The 18,896-nt window shown below is 40.9% G+C and overlaps 7 non-coding genes across 7 annotated transcripts; 5 read left to right on the forward strand and 2 right to left on the reverse strand.

Moving 5' to 3' along the window:
* Positions 1 to 835: 835 nt before the first annotated feature.
* Positions 836 to 908, reverse strand: trnak-uuu (transfer RNA lysine (anticodon UUU)). The gene has a single exon. It is a non-coding gene; the product is annotated as a tRNA-Lys (tRNA).
* A 440-nt stretch (positions 909 to 1,348) lies between these two features.
* trnat-cgu (transfer RNA threonine (anticodon CGU)) lies at positions 1,349 to 1,421 on the forward strand. Its single transcript has one exon. It is a non-coding gene; the product is annotated as a tRNA-Thr (tRNA).
* A 3,261-nt stretch (positions 1,422 to 4,682) lies between these two features.
* Positions 4,683 to 4,771, forward strand: trnay-gua (transfer RNA tyrosine (anticodon GUA)). The gene is given in 2 exon segments: positions 4,683 to 4,719; positions 4,736 to 4,771. It is a non-coding gene; the product is annotated as a tRNA-Tyr (tRNA).
* Positions 4,772 to 6,937: 2,166 nt separating this feature from the next.
* trnap-ugg (transfer RNA proline (anticodon UGG)) lies at positions 6,938 to 7,009 on the reverse strand. Its single transcript has one exon. It is a non-coding gene; the product is annotated as a tRNA-Pro (tRNA).
* Positions 7,010 to 7,609: 600 nt separating this feature from the next.
* trnas-uga (transfer RNA serine (anticodon UGA)) lies at positions 7,610 to 7,691 on the forward strand. Its single transcript has one exon. It is a non-coding gene; the product is annotated as a tRNA-Ser (tRNA).
* A 9,607-nt stretch (positions 7,692 to 17,298) lies between these two features.
* trnas-uga (transfer RNA serine (anticodon UGA)) lies at positions 17,299 to 17,381 on the forward strand. The gene has a single exon. It is a non-coding gene; the product is annotated as a tRNA-Ser (tRNA).
* A 395-nt stretch (positions 17,382 to 17,776) lies between these two features.
* On the forward strand, positions 17,777 to 17,849 carry trnak-uuu (transfer RNA lysine (anticodon UUU)). Its single transcript has one exon. It is a non-coding gene; the product is annotated as a tRNA-Lys (tRNA).
* The last annotated feature ends 1,047 nt before the right edge of the window (positions 17,850 to 18,896 follow it).

An 18,896-nucleotide genomic window follows, 5' to 3' on the forward strand; every position in this document is an offset into this window, starting at 1 on the left:
GTATCCATCCTCCTTGGCGCCTTGTATCTCCATAAGCAGATCTTCAAGTTCACGCAACTTGGTGTGATCCTTGGCTGAAATCTTAGGAAAACTGTCCAACCGCTGAAACAGTGACTGTTCAATTATTTCAGGGGCAGCGTAGCAATCATGTAGTCTCTCCCAGGCTTTTTGTAAAGCCAGGTTGGGATTTTTTACATGCACTGAGCGAATGCGTCTCACCTGTTCGCAAGACTCTTTTCCTAGCCATTTGGTCATGAGGTCCAATTCTTGGATTGCTGTGAGATGCACTTCAGCTGCTGCATTGGTGAATGAGGACTGCCATGCACGAAAATTATCTGGCTTATCATTGAATTGGTACAGTCCTGATGTAACAAGATCTCGTCGTGCCAAGGATTCAGGGAGAGATGGTGTGATAGCTGGAGGTTTACTTTGGGAAGTGTGGTACTGAGCGTGTAAGTTTATGGGAGAATCTTTCTTTTTGACTTCAGATTTTGCCTCAACTCTGGTTGGCTCAGGTAGGTTTGATTCTGTAATGTTCACAGTTGGTCGCCATGTCTTGAAGCTGTCATGTGATTGTGCAGGTACTGGAGGTTTGACAGGTGGATCCGGTAACTGTGGGGAGGGAGACTGATTTTGAAGGTCAATCTGAGTTTGAACATATTCGATTCGCTGGTGCGTTGTATTATAACCTTTTCTGATTCGGATTTTCCATTATGGCATGTACTTCTGCAGCATCTTCCCACACCTGTGCTTCCACCATGGCTGCATCTGCTTCTCAATGTAGCATTAGCACTTCCTTTTTTTTTCAGTCAGAAATAGCTGTCAGCAGTTAATCCACTTGAACAGGGACTTGAACCCTGGACCCTCAGATTAAAAGTCTGATGCTCTTCCAGCTGAGCTACTCAGGTCATATTTGTTACTTGTTTGTTACTTCTTTTTCTTCATGTTTTTACAAATATAAATCATTTAAAAAAAAGTCCTGGAGGAACTTTCAGTGGTTGTTCCTCTTAAACATGACAGGAAATGCTGCTCAATTCTGCTTTAAACTTTGCAGGTTTTTCTTCCATTGAAGTCTTTCTGTCTAGAAAAAGTCAGTCTTCAGTTTTCCAGTATTTTAACTTAATAACTGTGTATCAATGTCATTGGAAAGTCAGTGTCCATCTCCTGTTAAACCTTTATATCGGTGCAGGGGATCTTAAAGACCACCCTCAACCCTCACAGATCAGTAATTTTGAATCAGGCCAGACAGCCATGACTGAAGGAGAATCTTCTGAATCCCAATTCAGTGTCACTCCTTTCTTTTTATTGCTAAAATCAGCCTATCTACATACATGTTTGTTCAATTGAGGGCCCTGTAGCTTAGTGGTCAAAGCGCCTGTCTCGTAAACAGGAGATCCTGGGTTCAACTCCCAGCAGAGCCTTTAAACTCACAACAGTAAGGATGTAACTCAGGTTAACTTTAAAACCAAAGAGTTTATAGAGAATTCTTCCACATGTTTGGATCAAGTCTTCACCTTCTCCTCTCACACAGTCATTGATTTCTGTGAGTTATGATAGTTCAACAGAGCAACATTATCTTGGAGCTGTCAGTGTTGGGATGGAGCACAGACATTTGTAGTGCATATGAAAATATGTTATTCTAACATACGTGCATCAAAATTACACTTGCATTGTATTTCAAAAGAACACTAACATACTTGAGTTGAGTCCAACTTTGACCCGGGGCACCTCGCTTTTCTTTGGTGGCATTTATGCTCAATTCTGGGCAGCCAATGTTCCTCAGTCTTGTTCGGTAATTTGCCATTTTATACTTCAAACTAATTTTCCATCCATAGAAGCCAGTAACTGATCCCTGCTCCTTTAAACAAGGATACGTTGTTATGAGGGTCTGGGCCACGTCATCCAACTCTGAACTTGAAGGGCAAACTTTGTATTTGACAATTTCTGATGCCAAACCATCAAGTATACCCGACTTTAATTTCGGACTTGGACTCAAAAGAGTACCACTGTTCAGGAAGGCTTGGTTGGCCCTTTCCAACTGAATCTGTACCTCATAATTAAACTGAGGTATCTGGAAATGTTGGGGCCATGGCTGTGACCTAAGGGAAGAACCTGAAGATGTGGATTCGGAAGAGGAAAGTATATCTGTGTCTGATGCTGTGGACAAAGAACTGTCATCTAACCACCGTGAAACAGGTTGACATGTGGTTGTGTCTGACTCATCTGTTAAGTAAATGACTTTACAGTTTTTTTCAATTGTTTACACGCTATTTTGAAAACTGGGTTCTTTTTTTCAAAATATAATCACAATTATCCAAACACAACACTCAATTTGTATAAGTCCTAGATTGTTTGCAAAATGACACACTTCAGTCAAAACATACACACTTCAGTCAAAACATATACACATATTTGTGAAAATGTTATTCGTTTTCATTTAACCAACACAGTCCTCAATGATCAGACATTATTGCAGCCAGTTTCACACTGCTGTGATAAATAAAAAACACATTTGTAAAAAAACTAATTTTAAGAAATAGCATGTGCTAGATTTGCCAGACATTGTTATGTAAGGGATAATTTAGATGTAAAAAAAAATAGTGACAAACCCACAACATTCTTCATGATTAGTTTGAGATATAGGGAAAATGTACACAAATAGGCCTACTATAAACTTACCAAGCAGCACTGCGCAACACTGATGCTGCAGACTGAATATTTCAAGTATTTATTCCAATGCTTACAGTATTTCTTACCATAATCAGTTACAGTAATCAACCAACAATGAAATCAATGAAACAAATACAATCCGTAAACAAATAAAAATTACTGCATGAAGTACATACACTTTGACTCTGAAAAAAAAAACTACTGCAAAAGCAAAAAGAATAGTGTAACTATTCATCATCTCTCCGTCTGGCTGGATGAGGCCATAAGATTTCATCCACATCTCATGTCTTCATTGGCAAGGCACCGTTGGAAGAATCGCATCGTGTGACGAATCCACCCCTGCACAGAAGCTTCTTCGATATCATCACAGGCCTGCTCCATGGCCTGAATGAGGGGCAAACGGTCATAGGGCCGCAGGTCGTACACCTTCCACCGCCATGCTGAAAAAAACTCTTCTATTGGATTCAGGAAGTATAGCAAGATTCAGTTTCAATGTACAGTGTGGTTAGCTTACCTGTTTTCTCGACGAAATGTCCGAATTACTGACGCAACAGTATTTTTGCTGAGATTAGGTTGAACTCTTTGTCCAGCTTCCATCAGTGTCAGTCCATGGTTGATGACATGGTCAATAAGTGTTGCACGGATTTCAAGAGTCAAATTTGGTCCTCGTCTTCTTTGTTCAGGTTCTATCAACTCTTCAAGTCCTTCTTCTCCTCTTCCTCTACCTGGGCCTCTTCCTCTATTTCCTTCTTCTCTTCTTCCTCTACCTGGGCCTCTTCCTCTACCTACTTCATCTCCTCTTTGAGCTCCCCCTCTCATTCTCACTCTTCTTCTTCTTCTTCTTCTTCTTTTTCTTATAGCTCCTTCCATTTTTGTTGAAGACAACTCACCTGCTGCCTTTTATAGCACACCTGAGTGCTGCGTTTTCAAATAAGCAGATGTGTGCTTCCACACCTGGTGGATGTGATTACCCAATTTGTTCATGAGTGTGGTCATTGGCAATCCAGGGCTTTGTAATGACAAGAAAGTAACCTCACAATCCTTATCTGTGTCTAAGGTGTGAAAATGTGTGTAGAGTTTTACAAATCACTGGGTGTAATGTTTTGCAAAAAGGGTGAAGCAGACATTGTGTGCAATGTTGTGCAAATCTGTGGAGATGTTTTGCTCCTTGGAGTAGAATTTCGCAAATTGTGTGGAAATTTTTATTTTAGTGTGTAAACAATCGTAAAAAACTGTATAGGCCCCTAGGTGGGCGTGGCGGTGTACGATGCCATGGTGGTTCATGGCTGCACACATTGTGATGTTCCCACCATGCTGGCCGGGGACCTCAACAATGGCCCGCTGGCCAATGATATTTCGGGCCCTGCGCCTCCTCTTTCTCTCCCTCCTCCTCCACCTTGTTCTTCTCCACCATGTCCTCCTCTTCCTCTCCCTCCTCCTCCACCTTGATCTTCTCCTTGTCCTCCGCCTCCTTCTCTCTGTCTACCTACTCCTCTATGTCGTCCTCCTCTCACTCTCAACCCTCTTCTTCTCTGGTTCTCCATTGTTCACCAAACAAAACATTGCTCTCAAGGCCCTTTGATAGTGCAGTCCTGATTGCAAATGGCTCACCAGACGTGGATGTTTTGAGATTTGACTATGTGTGTGTTGTAGATTGATGCTTTGTGATTTGATGTGATAAGTGTGTCCAACAACTAAACACTGTGTGTAGTGTTTTGACAACAAGGTTGTGTGAAATTGACAACAGAGTGTAAAGAAGGAAAGTCAGAGTCTAATGCAGATAAGGGAGTGTGATGTAGTGTAAATTGTGTTGATTGATTAGGTACTTAAAGTGATGGTTGTGCAAATTGTGCCAAGTTTTCGTTTTTTGTGTGTTAACAATTGTGAAAAACTGTAACATCGCCTTAACCACTCAGCCACCTTGTCTGTTGTGGTGCATAAGGGAGACAATAATTCTTGTAAAATATTTCCTTTTCCCAGTCTCAGGGTAGTGAGCTGCCAACATGCATCCTCCTTCGATAGCTCAGTTGGTAGAGCAGAGGACTGTAGAACCAGTAAAACAGGTATTCTTAGGTCGCTGGTTCAACTCCGGCTCGAAGGACTGACATTTTTTTTCATCTGCCCCAGAGCGGGACTCTATTTCATCACTGTACTCGGCTATGGCTTTGGCCACTGCCATCTACTTTGGTTGGGACATCTGAGTTGTTACACTACGTGTGTTTCCACATGTTCCAATCAAAAAGGGCTAGTGGCGCAATGGATAACAAAGCTGCCCCGGCTCATGCATTATGTTTGTCTTTCATGGGACCTCTTTTATTAATTCTCTTCCTTCCTCATATCTCAATCGAAACAAATGCCCTTACCTGACGACAGGGGCGGCACACCCTTTATGCTCCTTTATATAGGCTACCACTTTGTCTTCTAACATCCGTAGGATGATCATTCCTAAACTTATAATACGTAACATTTTGATCTGACTAAGTGCTGTCCCATTCTTATTTCTACCATTTGGAGCCCTCACACCCTCTCACCCTTGATCACTTCCAGCTGACGTCACTTAAGTCTGTGAGGGTTCAGGGCTGGAGGGTTTAGGGTGGAGATTGGAATTTGGGCATAGTCTCCCTTATGCGCCCCTTGCCGGGTCCTTACCACTGGCAGAGTACATCGTCCTTGGCTAGGTGTCCTGGCCTCAGCACCCCTCTTCCCCACCCCAATCAATTGAAGTGTGAATGGTGTGAAAATCTGATCCAAACACCCTAGTGGATTTTGTTGTGTCCGTGTCACCTTTTCTTTCTTTTTCCAAAAACTTGAGAAACACTCTGGCTGCCACAGAGGGGCTGTGACCCGGATTACTGTGAATGGTGTCTATTTTGTTCTGGGAAAAATGAGAGAAAGTTGTTGCATCTGGTTACTGTGAAGGAGCTGGAGATGGTATCACTGGGTTTAAAGAGTTTATTTGTTGTGGAGAAGAGAGCCTTGGGGTTGGATGAGCCGGAGTGGATGAGGTTTGAGTAGTAGGTGGACCGAGTTGAGTTGAGGGCGTCCTTGTACTGGTGGAGATAGTCCGTATAGGCTTGGTGATGGATGGTTAAGCCAGTTTTTTTTAAGAGTCTTTTGAGCCGACGCTTGCAGGATTTCATCTAGTGGAGTTCAGGGGTGTACCAGGGGGCTGAGTGTGTGGAAGTGACTATTTTGGTTTTAGATAAAATGCCCAACATGCAACAAATACCTCCGAATCAAGGACATTGAATCCCATGCCAGTACTGGTGGAGCAAAGTAAGTGGTGAATGTCCTTTGCATGTAATATCACATTTATTAGTTTTCTATGATTAGATGGCATTCATTGCAACTTCCATTCTCAGTTTTAGTCCTGTACGGAGCTCGAATGCTGGACCTGAAAGTTCCCATTTTGTGTTGATTCTTGCATCTACAAGAAAATCTAAATCAAAAATTCAAAATCCAATAGATGACGTCTCATGGTAAAAAAACAAAAGGGATCCGGACACTTTACTGCCAAAATATCGAGAAAAAAACGACATTGTCAAGCTTATATGAAACGATGTCTTTGTTTCTTAATTTTTAACCCCCCCCCAAATGTTGAATATCTGTAGATATTTGATTGTTTCGTTTCATTTGCTTTTTGTTGTAAACCCTACAGAATGTTGTTCAATAAAGTTTGTAAACCTCCAAGCGGGAGCTGTTGTTGCTCCATATATGGTCAATTGGAGGCGTTTCTGAATGCAAATGACGGTAACCATGCACGAGCACGGCAGTTTAGAACAGGTGGGATTTATCATCACTGATGTGCGTACGACCAGTGTCCGCACGTTTGATAAATCTGGATTTTTTTGTACTTACACACATTCTAAATTTCATTCCTACGATAGAATTTAGAACTTTTTCTACGAACGGTTGATAAATGAGGCCCCTGGTCTCCTAACTCACATTCATTCTTTAGAGGTCACTTTGTTTAGCTACCCTCACGGAGGGTACGGAGTTCAATAATACACACAGTATTTCATCATTTAAAATCATCTATGATTTAATGGTTGGGGCAATAAAACAAAAAATGAGCCCAATTAAAGAAAGGGGAAAGGGTTTACGGACTACGCCTTACCGGCTGACCTCTTGGCATGAAAGAGAAGCAAGATGTAGGTTTTCAGCATTCACACATCATGCCAATGTTGGTCTTCAGGTAAAGCATTGTACTACAGTTTTGAAAATTTGCTACTTGGAGGAGAAAAAACACAAATTGCATAAATCTCTGGGGCTCGTCCGGGAATTGAACCCGGGACCTCTCGCACCCAAAGCGAGAATCATACTACTAGACCAACGAGCCACAAAACACATATCCGGCAAACACAAAATCACGGTCACATCATACCTGTGTAGATGTTTTTTATAACATTAAGGGGGAATAGAAATAGAAACTGAATGATGATCAATAACCTGCTGCACAGTTTCTGTAGTTTAGTGGCTATCGTGTTTGTCTCACATGAAAAAGGTCCTTGTCCGGCTGAACTTCTGGATCAGGACCTCTCAGTGAACAGAGCATATCATCCACTGGAAGATTTACAGCACGGTTTTGTATTAGAAGAACTTCATCAATGACAGCTTTTTAGCAGGAAAAGCACAACGGCCTATGGTGTGTGGAAGAGTGATTTTTATCTTATTGACCATTGTTCATATGTATCAGTCATGCATATCCAAAACAGGTTCTCTCCCCGTCAGGGAATCGAACCCCGGTCTTCTGCGTGACAGGCAGAGATACTGTCCAATATACTATCGAGGACATCTGATAATCTCTGATCAATAGTTCACAACAAAATTGGTACCGGCAGGTTAGCTGTGAGATAAGTACGGGAACAAACCTCAGACTAATGTTTCTGATTCAAACAAACACACATTTATTTCAGCCAAATGTTCAAACATGTGACAAGTTGTTGTGGCCGAGTGGTTAAGGCGATGGACTTGAAATCCATTGGGGATTCCCCGCGCAGGTTCAAATCCTGCCAACAACGGTTAATGTTTGAACATGCAAGAAGACTTGCAGTTGTTAACCGTAGACTAAAATGTCTTTCAAAACTAATCAGTGGGGTTTTTTGTGTTATCCCCAGCATGCATTAATAGGTAACATCAGCCTACATTAAGTTAGTTTTACATTTCTTTCCAAGCAGTCGGCCCAGGTTCGGTTCCTGGCTATCGTGACTGTGAACGTCTTTATATCTTACCAAACTTAATAGACGGCCTTCTAATGGCCCGCCTGCTGAATAACAGAAGAGTGGTTCTTCATGATCACACCTCCTAATAAACTGCCTTACACTGCCTTACAAGGTAAAGTCTACCTTCAATACTTAAATACTTTCTTGTTGATGTCACCAGAGTTTCATGCTAATCTAAACTGACAAGTGTAATGTTTGATCAATTGTGTCATTTACATGATGAATTTAAATAAAAAAGACCTACCAAAGAACGTGTTAGTCAGTTCTTCAAAGTGTCACTTCTTCTCTTCAAACATATAAGTTCATCAGTGGACTCTGAAGTTGAAAACCAGCTCATCTTGGATGAATTGGAGCAATCCAGGATTTCCTTTGTACATGTGCCATCAAGTACTTTCTCTGACAAAACTCAAACATTCAACAAAAGTGTCCATAAAGTGGAAGTACATCAGTTATCCTTTCTTTAAATCTGAATAAATATGTTTGTTTGATTTAATCAGAAACATTAGTCAATAAAATGTAGTAATACAACCCCTTTAAGAGAGCATAACGTGTTTTCCTGGAGGTCTAGTGGGCAGGATTTGCTGCTGTAACACAGATAACCCAACACTTATATCACCTTGCCATAAGCTTGACTACTGTATTAATTCAGGTTCTTGTCAAGGAGGGAGTGATCACAGTTAGCTATAATGTTACAACACAGAAACCTTTTATTTCAAAGGAACGAGAAATATTGAATTCACATCTGTTATTCCAAATCCTCAATAAAAAATAATAATAAAAGAAAGTGTCCCTTCACAGCAGCAATCTGCTGTCGCAATGTCTCTTTGTGGCAGCGGTCTGCCGTTTAATGTCACTGTCTGTTAAAGTCCGATCCGTCCAAATGTATTCAGTCCGTAGTGTATGTGTGTGCTACCCGGGAAGTGTGTGTTTTGCGCGCATTCTGGTTCAGAGATTCAGGCTTATCTGTTTCGGGAGCAAAGCCTCTGCGATGCAGATAGCAAAAGGTGCTGGATGCCTCCTATCCTGCCCTGGCCTTGGACAGAAACCCTGGTCGCTGATCAACGCTGTCTTACCAAGATGTAGACCAACAAAAAAAACCAACCTGCCATTGCAGGGAATAAAATCAATATTAATCACTGTACAGTATTTTATCTCTTGCTTCAAATCACAGTGTAACTTTAAATACTGACCAAATTCAAAAATAAATCTGCCTCATGGTGATAAGGGAGGAAAACAAACATGGCGTCCCGTCATGACGCAGTCAAATTAACGTTACTCTCTTCAAAATAACCACACTTCCATTAAACCAAAATCAGCTTAATCTTACAAAAACAATATGTCTATAATGTTTCCACTCGACTCCGATTGGTTTTTGGTTATAAAATAAGTTCAACATCGGTAAAATAAAAGATTAACCCATCCGTTTCAGTAACTAGAAACATAACATGCTACAGCTTATACTAAATTGATACACTCACCGGAGTTCACGTCGAGTCTAACTCAAAAGAAAAACAAATCCTCCGGACAAAACAATCTTACATCTTCCTTTTGGCAATCAGGAACAAACTTGGAGTCTTAGAAAACTTTTACAAATGAAATAAAGTAGTATTTATCAGCTGACAAAGTTCGTTTTTTATCTAGTCTTGTTAACTCAGGCTAGACTCTTCTTCTGCGTGCATCAGTACGCAAAAACGGTACACAAAATCAAAACTTATACACAAGGCGCCATCTAGCGGTCATTTTGTAAAACCACAATCCTTGTGAAAAGACGCAGTTATCTTATAGATTCACTCATGTGAGATGAATAAACAAAGTATGAAGGATGATAAAACAAAATAAAATAAAATAAAATGAACTTAACCCATTGTTCAACTTTATGTGGGTTACACTGCTTTTACTACCATGGCCCAGGTTCAATTTCCATTCAGTGTAGAAATATGATCACTTTCTTCTTCTATTGTATATATGTTTGTGCTTCTGTCTGATTGTTGCGTTGGCTGCCTAACCTCTTGGTAATTATGACCAATTCAACTGTGCCCATGTCTTCATCAAACTGGACATCATTTCAGCAGTTGAATGTCCACCTGTTCTTCAAGAAAATATGTAAGGAATTAGCTTTAAAAACCAAATACCGTTAGTTTTTTTGGTTGAAACACAAGTCAGACTTGGGCATTAGCATTGGCCCAAAACAAACACTGACAATGTTTCTCAGTGTAGTAAGTGCTTCCTGTTGGTCCATAACATTATCTAAGCATTAGAAAGCAGACTGAACTCATCACATTTACCAGCCCTCATGAATATTGAGGTGATTATTGGTCGTCAGTGAACAGTCGTTGGCTGACCGTCACTGCCAGGGTTCTTGAGAAAGCTTTGATCCAGTCAGGAGTGGGTACAAAGAGAGATCTCTGTTCATTCAAATGTCAATGACAGTTGTCATTATCAAATCTCTCCAAGTCTATGGTCTCTTTCTAAGAGAATGTTGTAATGCAATGGATGTAGGGGTGTAACGGTATTTGTATTCGTCCCGTCCCGTCACGGTACGGGGGTCACGGTTCGGTTCACGCAGTCATACGGCGAATACGTCTGACTGAGTTAAAAAAAAAAAAAAAAAAAAAAAAAATCAATCATCGTTTTTTTTCCCCCTTATAAATATCAACAGTCACGTTCCATTACAGACCTAAATGTGTGCTAGTCTGTGCATATCAATAAATATATGTGCAATTCATATATCATCATAAATTGTAGGCTATAATAACGATAAAATGTTCTAATTCTTAATTTACAACTGTCCTGAACGCATCAGGGCCGTGTGACAACGCGGATTGGCTGTAAAGCCTGATTTATGGTTCTGCGTTAAATCGACGCAGAGCATACGCCATAGGGTACGGCGCAGTCTACGGCGAGGTTATGCGGCGACGCTCAACCTTCGCCGTAGGCGCTGCGTTGGTGTAACGCGGTACCATAAATCAGCCTTAACAGTCACAGTGAAGGAGATTAGCGCTAAAGTTTAAAAGAGGACTAAATTTGTACAAAGTTTTGAATGTTACCCCGTTTTCCAAGTTACCTGGATTATTTTGGGTTATGGAAGAGTCAACTACCGTTGGTGAGTGAGTGTAACCTTCATAAATAATGTATTTATCAGTTTCTTGACCAGCTGCCTATTTTAATGAGCTTGTGTTGTTGTGAACGAGACCGCCGAGTCTATTCTCTGTTATAGAGCTCAGAAATTATGTTATAGACCGCTGTGTCTATATCTATCTAAATAGATTGTGTAATTTAGACCAGTTATGTTTTTTTTGTATTTAAATTGTATCAAAGAATGAACTGAGTCAGTCCGTGACTACCTGAGTTTTCAGAGCCATGTGATTGACAGCTGTCAGTCCTGTGTGTGTGTGTGTGTGTGTGTGTGTGTGTGTGTGTGTGTGTGTGTGTGTGTGTGTGTGTGTGTGTGTGTGTGTGTGTGTGTGTCTGCAGCATAGGCCTATAGGCTTAGATCAATAAAAGTGAGAATAAATGTAGTTTGATGGGTAGGATGATGTTGTTGAACGTTAAAATGACTATCATAAGGCCCATGGAGAATGCTCCGCCCCCAGACGGCTCTGCCCATATGCAGCAGTAGAGGAGCCCGGGTTCAAGTATTTATTAAAAGTGCTCGAGCCTCGTTACAATGTCCCATCCCGCGCTCACATAAACCAGTCCGTGGTAAAATTAAAAACACTAATGCACAAGTTAAATGTTTTATTCTATTTATTTTACACTTTAATAAGAGATGCTTTTTAGTTTTGTAGCCAATTGAACAAACTTTAACTTTCAAATGCTATGATCAAAATAAAGGAAGAAAAAACTCGTCTTATACATTTGGGACTTTTTGTATTTTTTTTCCCGTTGTACCGAACCCGTACCGAACCCGTACCGAACCGTGACCCCTGAACCGAGGTACGTACCGAACCGTGACTTGTGTGTACCGTGACACCCCTAAATGGATGACAACACATGTCTAACTGGATATACCTGCAAACATGCAGCTTATACAACAAGAAGTTGATGTATAAGCAAAGGGACAAATGGAGGTAAGTAGCTTGTGATATTGAAGAAACCATCATCAAAGAGTTACTTTCCCTGACATGACTGCTCACCTTCTCATGTGGCTGGAAAACTGTGACGTGATTCCCAGCCAATGCAAGAAACATGAGGTCTTCATAAGTGTAATGCTTTTTGTTGGGGAAGAATATGTTTTGGACAATCAGACTTTACGTATGTGTACATGGCTTCACACTTTTTTGGGAAATGAGTCCTAATTGTTGACTTGACAGACATTAAATTAGACATATAGTCTCACATGTATATGTGCAAGAAGACAGGTAACATGTATCTTTATGTGGCGGCACGTTCACTATTATTTAAGTTTGGGATCTGAAGATCTTTTTCTGTTTACCGACAACACCACCTTTGATTAGGGCCCAAGGACCCGTACTAAAGGTCAATTATCACCTCTACAAAAGGACACGAAGGTTCGTTCACTCAGGGAGGGAGATAGGGGACAGAGTTCAATAATACAAACAATATTTTATTATTTAAAAAAGGCACATTGGTTGGGGCAATAAAACAAAAAAGGAGCCCAATTAAAGAAAGGGGAAAGGGTTTATGGACTACGCCTTACCGGCTGACCTCTTGGCATGAAAGAGAAGCAAGATGTAGGTTTTCAGCATTCACACATCATGCCAATGTTGGTCTTCAGGTAAAGCATTGTACTACAGTCTTGAAACTTTGCTACTTGGAGGAGAAAAACCACAAATTGCATAAATCTCTGGGGCTCGTCCGGGAATTGAACCCGGGACCTCACGCACCCAAAGTGAGAATCATACTACTAGACCAGTGTTTCTCAAGCCTGGTCCTCGAGTACCACTGTCCTGCATGTTTTAGATGCTACCCTGCTTCAGCACACCGTAATAAAAGTACCTGTGTCATCAACAGAGCTGTGCAGACCTTGGTGACAAGCTAATTAGGACCTTTAATTAGAATCAGGTGTGTTGGTGCAGGGAAACATCTAAAACATGCAGGACAGTGGTACTCGAGGACCAGGATTGAGAAGCACTGTACTAGACCAATGAGCCACAAAACACATATCCGGCAAACAAAAAATCACGGTCACATCATACCTGTCTAGATGTTTTTTTTATAACATTAAGGGGGAATAGAAATAGAAACTGAATGATGATCAATAACCTGCTGCACAGTTTCTGTAGTTTAGTGGCTATCATGTTTGTCTCACATGAAAAAGGTCCTTGTCTGGCTGAACTTCTGGATCAGGACCTCTCAGTGAACAGAGCATATCATCCACTGGAAGATTTACAGCACGGTTTTGTATTAGAGGAACTTCATCAATGACAGCTTTTTTAGCAGGAAAAGCACAACTGCCTATGGTGGGTGGAAGAGTGATTTTTATCTTATTGACCATTGTTCATATGTATCAGTCATGCATATCCAAAACAGATTCTCTCCCCGTCGGGGAATCAAACCCCGGTCTTCTGCGTGACAGGCAGAGATACTGTCCACTATACTAATGAGGACATGTGATAATCTGTGATCAATAGTTCACAACAAAATATGATCACTTTCTTCTTCTATTGTATATATGTTTGTGCTTCTGTCTGATTGTTGCGTTGGCTGCCTAACCTCTTGGTAATTATGACCAATTCAACTGTGCCCATGTCTTCATCAAACTGGACATCATTTCAGCAGTTGAATGTCCACCTGTTCTTCAAGAAAATATGTAAGGAATTAGCTTTAAAAACCAAATACCGTTAGTTTTTTTGGTTGAAACACAAGTCAGACTTGGGCATTAGCATTGGCCCAAAACAAACACTGACAATGTTTCTCAGTGTAGTAAGTGCTTCCTGTTGGTCCATAACATTATCTAAGCATTAGAAAGCAGACTGAACTCATCACATTTACCAGCCCTCATGAATATTGAGGTGATTATTGGTCATCAGTGAACAGTCGTTGGCTGACCGTCACTGCCAGGGTTCTTGAGAAAGCTTTGATCCAGTCAGGAGTGGGTACAAAGAGAGATCTCTGTTCATTCAAATGTCAATGACAGTTGTCATTATCAAATCTCTCCAAGTCTATGGTCTCTTTCTAAGAGAATGTTGTAATGCAATGGATGTAGGGGTGTAACGGTATTTGTATTCGTCCCGTCCCGTCACGGTACGGGGGTCACGGTTCGGTTCACGCAGTCATACGGCGAATACGTCTGACTGAGTTAAAAAAAAAAAAAAAAAAAAAAAAAATCAATCATCGTTTTTTTTCCCCCTTATAAATATCAACAGTCACGTTCCATTACAGACCTAAATGTGTGCTAGTCTGTGCATATCAATAAATATATGTGCAATTCATATATCATCATAAATTGTAGGCTATAATAACGATAAAATGTTCTAATTCTTAATTTACAACTGTCCTGAACGCATCAGGGCCGTGTGCCAACGCGGATTGGCTGTAAAGCCTGATTTATGGTTCTGCGTTAAATCGACGCAGAGCATACGCCGTAGGGTACGGCGCAGTCTACGGCGAGGTTATGCGGCGACGCGCAACCTTCGCCGTAGGCGCTGCGTTGGTGTAACGCGGTACCATAAATCAGCCTTAACAGTCACAGTGAAGGAGATTAGCGCTAAAGTTTAAAAGAGGACTAAATTTGTACAAAGTTTTGAATGTTACCCCGTTTTCCAAGTTACCTGGATTATTTTGGGTTATGGAAGAGTCAACTACCGTTGGTGAGTCAGTGTAACCTTCTTAAATAATGTATTTATCAGTTTCTTGACCAGCTGCCTATTTTAATGAGCTTGTGTTGTTGTGAACGAGACCGCCGAGTCTATTCTCTGTTATAGAGCTCAGAAATTATGTTATAGACCGCTGTGTCTATATCTATCTAAATAGATTGTGTAATTTAGACCAGTTATGTTTTTTTTGTATTTAAATTGTATCAAAGAATGAACTGAGTCAGTCCGTGACTACCTGAGTTTTCAGAGCCATGTGATTGACAGCTGTCAGTCCTGTGTGTGTGTGTGTGTGTGTGTGTGTGTGTGTGTGTGTGTGTGTGTGTGTGTGTGTGTGTGTGTGTGTGTGTGTGTGTGTGTGTGTGTGTGTGTGTGTGTGTGTGTGTCTGCAGCATAGGCCTATAGGCTTAGATCAATAAAAGTGAGAATAAATGTAGTTTGATGGGTAGGATGATGTTGTTGAACGTTAAAATGACTATCATAAGGCCCATGGAGAATGCTCCGCCCCCAGACGGCTCTGCCCATATGCAGCAGTAGAGGAGCCCGGGTTCAAGTATTTATTAAAAGTGCTCGAGCCTCGTTACAATGTCCCATCCCGCCTCACATAAACCAGTCCGTGGTAAAATTAAAAACACTAATGCACAAGTTAAATGTTTTATTCTATTTATTTTACACTTTAATAAGAGATGCTTTTTAGTTTTGTAGCCAATTGAACAAACTTTAACTTTCAAATGCTATGATCAAAATAAAGGAAGAAAAAACTCGTCTTATACATTTGGGACTTTTTGTATTTTTTTTCCCGTTGTACCGAACCCGTACCGAACCCGTACCGAACCGTGACCCCTGAACCGAGGTACGTACCGAACCGTGACTTGTGTGTACCGTGACACCCCTAAATGGATGACAACACATGTCTAACTGGATATACCTGCAAACATGCAGCTTATACAACAAGAAGTTGATGTATAAGCAAAGGGACAAATGGAGGTAAGTAGCTTGTGATATTGAAGAAACCATCATCAAAGAGTTACTTTCCCTGACATGACTGCTCACCTTCTCATGTGGCTGGAAAACTGTGACGTGATTCCCAGCCAATGCAAGAAACATGAGGTCTTCATAAGTGTAATGCTTTTTGTTGGGGAAGAATATGTTTTGGACAATCAGATTTACGTATGTGTACATGGCTTCACACTTTTTTGGGAAATGAGTCCTAATTGTTGACTTGACAGACATTAAATTAGACATATAGTCTCACATGTATATGTGCAAGAAGACAGGTAACATGTATCTTTATGTGGCGGCACGTTCACTATTATTTAAGTTTGGGATCTGAAGATCTTTTTCTGTTTACCGTCAACACCACCTTTGATTAGGGCCCAAGGACCCGTACTAAAGGTCAATTATCACCTCTACAAAAGGACACGAAGGTTCGTTCACTCAGGGAGGGAGATAGGGGACAGAGTTCAATAATACAAACAATATTTTATTATTTAAAAAAGGCACATTGGTTGGGGCAATAAAACAAAAAAGGAGCCCAATTAAAGAAAGGGGAAAGGGTTTATGGACTACGGCTTACCGGCTGACCTCTTGGCATGAAAGAGAAGCAAGATGTAGGTTTTCAGCATTCACACATGATGCCAATGTTGGTCTTCAGGTAAAGCATTGTACTACAGTCTTGAAACTTTGCTACTTGGAGGAGAAAAACCACAAATTGCATAAATCTCTGGGGCTCGTCCGGGAATTGAACCCGGGACCTCACGCACCCAAAGTGAGAATCATACTACTAGACCAGTGTTTCTCAAGCCTGGTCCTCGAGTACCACTGTCCTGCATGTTTTAGATGCTACCCTGCTTCAGCACACCGTAATAAAAGTACCTGTGTCATCAACAGAGCTGTGCAGACCTTGGTGACAGCTAATTAGGACCTTTAATTAGAATCAGGTGTGTTGGTGCAGGGAAACATCTAAAACATGCAGGACAGTGGTACTCGAGGACCAGGATTGAGAAGCACTGTACTAGACCAATGAGCCACAAAACACATATCCGGCAAACAAAAAATCACGGTCACATCATACCTGTCTAGATGTTTTTTTTATAACATTAAGGGGGAATAGAAATAGAAACTGAATGATGATCAATAACCTGTTGCAGTTTCTGTAGTTTAGTGGCTATCGTGTTTGTCTCACATGAAAAAGGTCCTTGTCTGGCTGAACTTCTGGATCAGGACCTCTCAGTGAACAGAGCATATCATCCACTGGAAGATTTACAGCACGGTTTTGTATTAGAGGAACTTCATCAATGACAGCTTTTTTAGCAGGAAAAGCACAACGGCCTATGGTGTGTGGAAGAGTGATTTTTATCTTATTGACCATTGTTCATATGTATCAGTCATGCATATCCAAAACAGATTCTCTCCCCGTCGGGGAATCAAACCCCGGTCTTCTGCGTGACAGGCAGAGATACTGTCCACTATACTAATGAGGACATGTGATAATCTGTGATCAATAGTTCACAACAAAATTGGTCCCGGCAGGTTAGCTGTGAGATAAGTACGGGAACAAACCTCAGACTAATGTTTCTGATTCAAACAAACACACATTTATTTCAGCCAAATGTTCAAGCATGTGACAAGTTGTTGTGGCCGAGTGGTTAAGGCGATGGATTTGAAATCCATTGGCAGGTTCCCCGCGCAGGTTCAAATCCTGCCAACAACGGTTAATGTTTGAACATGCTAGAAGACTTGCAGTTGTTAACCGTAGACTAAAATGTCTTTCAAAACTAAAATGTCTTTCAAAACTAATCAGTGGGGTTTTTTGTGTTATCCCCAGCATGCATTAATAGGTAACATCAGCCTACATTAAGTTAGTTTTACATTTCTTTCCAAGCAGTCGGCCCAGGTTCGGTTCCTGGCTATCGTGACTGTGAACGTCTTTATATCTTACCAAACTTAACAGACGGCCTTCTAATGGCCCGCCTGCTGAATAACAGAAGAGTGGTTCTTCATGATCACACCTCCTAATAAACTGCCTTACAAGGTAAAGTCTACCTCTGAATTACCTTATATCTGTAAAAACATGAAGAAAAGAGGAAAGAAAACATTCCGACTGTGACCTGAGTAGCTCAGCTGGAAGAGCATCAGACTTTTAATCTGAGGGTCCAGGGTTCAAGTCCCTGTTCAGGTGATTATCTGATGACCACAATTCCTGACTGTAAAGACACAACCTGACCATTTTCAAGACTCATCTCAACCTATCAAATAAAAACAACAAACCTTGGTATCTCAGATTTAGAGCACCAGACCTTGAATCTGAGTGACCTGCATGTGTCCAAACAATAACATCACAACGTTAATAGCAGCAAAGAGGTATTTTGTAGGTGTGTAGTGACGACTTCCTTCACTGTTATTCTATAGCACCAACCCTGGCAACAGTCTGGCACGCAGAGAATAACAGCTACATTAAGACTGATTGTGCTGTTTATTATTATTTCCTGATAAGTTGCCTGTGCCCCGTTTGGATTTTTTCATTTTGATGATTCAATTTGATATGTCATTTTCATTATTATTATAATTATAATTATGAATAACTGTGTAATAAGTGAACCAGCACTCCCTTTGTTGCACGACACCAGCTAACATCCTCTAGGAACTGATCCAACTCTGGATCCAGTCCCTGCTGCTGCTCTGACCTGCTATAACCTCCAAATAAAGACTGTTTAAATACAACAACCTGCTTCATTTGTGCTGCGATTGGGTTCACTCCAGACCAGTACAGGTATCAATAATACTAATGATTTTACCGGTAAATGTTTCCATAGGTGTGTTGGGCCACAGTCCTACGTGAACATGGGAAGCCTTATTTGAGCTTTAAGGCCCAGGTGTTGTGTCTACGTCGGTGGTGGTAGGTCTCTTTAAAACTCATTCACACATTTTAGAATGACTGAAGTATCAGTTGAATGAACCCACCTTATTTATTTATTCCACCTCACTGTGAGATATTTAGTACACAAACCTGTTCCACTACTGTCCTGGCTTTATGTGAAGTAACAGAGCTATGAAGGATGGTAACTTTTATAGTTACCATATATGGTTACCTGCCTCCTAAGCGGTGATTGATTTATCTGAATGTTGGACAGTTCACCCAGGGTACAAAAGTAGCCAGGACGCCTCTGAATTGTACACGTTACCAAATGTAGTAACAGCGCCCTCTGCTGTTATTCTTCTTCCTTAA

This window comes from Cololabis saira, chromosome 10 (assembly GCF_033807715.1).
Source record: "Cololabis saira isolate AMF1-May2022 chromosome 10, fColSai1.1, whole genome shotgun sequence".
NCBI lineage: Eukaryota > Metazoa > Chordata > Actinopteri > Beloniformes > Belonidae > Cololabis > Cololabis saira.